Genomic DNA, 2,615 nt, shown 5'->3' with positions numbered 1-2,615 from the left:
TTTCTAATCCTGTTCTTATAAAAAAAAATTCGCACATTGAAAAGGCCATGTTTGGAAAAATATTATATATATATATTTCTTGGTAAAAACAGGCCATAGTTAAATCATTATGCTGTTGTCACAAGCTGAATTTTATTAGCATTTCACCTGTGGTTTGGTGACAGACACTGGCTGGCTTGAAAACCATTGAAAAGGAATTCTTGGTTGATTAATTTGTTCTTGCTCCTCACAGTTCTGACACCTAGGAAATACTTAAATTGTTATTTTACCACTTTGTGCAAAACCAGTCTGAGTGTCGGAGACCTGTGTGGGCAGAATGTGGATGTTTTTGACCTCAGTGGTGGGAGTCAAATTTGAAATTCGCAGAGTCCAGCGCACCTGGAATTGGAGGGACTTCAGTGATTGAGAAGTCCAGGGCTTTAGTTGAGAGCTGCTGGTACCCGGCTGCTGACGTGCATACGGTAGATCAATATCTGCTTGTATACCTCCAGTGACAGGGAACTCACTACCTTTACATCAGCTCTGAGATGTTGCTAGTGGGCGCATTTATTTATTTTGAAGTATTTATTTATTTGGCTGCACAGGGTCTTAATTGTGGCATGCCGGATCTTTAGTTGAAGCACGCGAACTCTTAGTTGTGGCATGTGGGATCTAGCTCCCTGACCAGGGATTGAACCTGGGCCCCCTGCATTGGGAGTGCAGAGTCTTAGCCATTGGACTACCAGCGAAGTCCCAGGACATGTTTAATGACGTCACACAGGAAGTAGCACAGCCTCCACGTGTTTCAGTTTTAGCTCCAGGGTTAAGCTGGAACAGCCTTGGGCCTTCGGACCCAGGAAGCTGTTGACTGCACCAAGAGGACAGAGATTCAGGTGCAGATGAATGTGGGCTGCCCCCTGCCAGTGACTGGGAGGTCCCTGGAGTCTGCCCTCAGCAATAGTTGTGTAGACTCAGGGTCTGGGGATCCAGGAGGAAGAAACAGACACCCCAGTGCCAGGTGTGGCAGAGGAACAAGGTGGTTTGTGCAGAATCTTGCAGACCAGATGAGCTTGGAGGGTATCTCCTCCCCTGTCCTGGTTAAGGTCCTTGCCAGTCCTCAGAGGGAAAAGCTGGAGCTCAGAAATCACCGAGTACCTGTATCATTCATTCAACAAGTATTTGCCTGTATGTTTCAAATCATGTATTACAGCAAAGTGATTCCTACGGAGTGTGGCTTTGATCATGCTCACCAAACCTTTTTGCTGTTGTCTTAAAGTCAGGTGTGAAAGCTGCCCTTGGAAGGATGATAGACAGATGGTATTACAGATGCATTTCTGGACCAAGGTTGACTAGGAATTTGGCTGGGGTCTGGAGCCCTGGGTCCTGACCTTTAGACTCCAAGGTCTGGGCAGCCACTGGGCCCCAGGACTCCAAGATGGTGGGGAGGGGGAGAGAAGGTGTAAGAGAGAAAGAACTGCTTTCTCATCAGGCTCCCCCAGAGCCACCGGGGGCACTTATTCACCAAGCAGAGATGCAGAAGGTCTGAGGTGGGTCTGGCCTCTGCAGTTTGAGCAGGCTCCCCAGGAGATGCTTGTTTGAGAAAGGTTGCCCTTCAGAGCACCATCGTAACCAGGCATGGCTGTCCTAGGTGTGCTGCGTGTCACAGAAAAGTGTTTCTGTGAAAGATGATAAATGTTGCACCAATTTGCATCCTGTAAATTGATTGTGTTGCATCCTCCTGCCCTCTGTGCCATCTCTGGTCTACAGAGAACTCCAGTGTCTGAGAATCTTTTTCTAAAGGGGCTTGACACACTGGCAGGAGTCACCAGAAACAAATACTTCACTCCTTCCCACGTTGTCCTGCTTGACGCCTGGAGAAATCTCTCGTCTTACCCGCTGGACCTTGGCAACAGATGCTGGTCCACAGCTTGCACCTAACAACCCGGTCTGGCCATTTTCTCCATGGTTCAGTCTGTACCTGCTCCCAGCTGTGGGTCAGAGAGCTGAGACCGCCAGTGTGCAGGACAGCTGTCAGAGCCTTGGTTAGCAAGAAGCAGGCCCTGCTTCCCCGGAGCCCAGAGATGGTGTGAGCAAAGTGGGCTCTGAAGATCCTACTGGTGAGAGGTGCCTTTCTCACTTCAGCTTTTAACACGTCTTGTGAGGAAGAGCAGGGCAGAGCCCCCAGCTGCGTAGGAGCTGTAGACACTGGCATGTGGGCCCATGTCCCCTGCAGTGGCAGCGGGGGAAGGTCTTGTCACAGGGAGTCCCCCTGGGGTTCTGCACCCAGCCACGCTTCCAGCCTGCTTTTCCCCCTTGACCTCCAGGGAACCCGAGCTCCACATCCCACTGAACGTTTAAGACTTTCTGCCTGCCTTGCATCATGACCCTGGCCTAGGCTGGGTGTTACAGACTGAATGTTTGTGTCCTCCCCAAATTCATATGCTGAAATTCTAACCCCAGTGTGATGGTACTAGGAGGCGGGGCCTGTGGGAGGTGATTAGGTCATAAGGGTGGAGCTCTTATAAATGGGATGAGTACAACTATAAGAGACTCCAGAGGGGTCCCTTGCCTTTTCCGCCATGTGAGGACACAAAAGACGGAAACCTGTGAACCAGGATGCAGGCTCTCCCCACACA

General features: G+C 50.1%; 1 non-coding gene across 1 annotated transcript; it reads right to left on the bottom strand.

Moving 5' to 3' along the window:
* Window positions 1–655: 655 nt before the first annotated feature.
* On the bottom strand, window positions 656–728 carry TRNAG-CCC (transfer RNA glycine (anticodon CCC)). Its single transcript has one exon. It is a non-coding gene; the product is annotated as a tRNA-Gly (tRNA).
* Window positions 729–2,615: the final 1,887 nt, after the last annotated feature.

This window comes from Bos javanicus, chromosome 18, assembly GCF_032452875.1.
Source record: "Bos javanicus breed banteng chromosome 18, ARS-OSU_banteng_1.0, whole genome shotgun sequence".
Lineage (NCBI taxonomy): Eukaryota > Metazoa > Chordata > Mammalia > Artiodactyla > Bovidae > Bos > Bos javanicus.
Note: the sequence above shows the minus strand (reverse complement) of the source record. Positions and strands in the feature narration are given on the sequence as shown.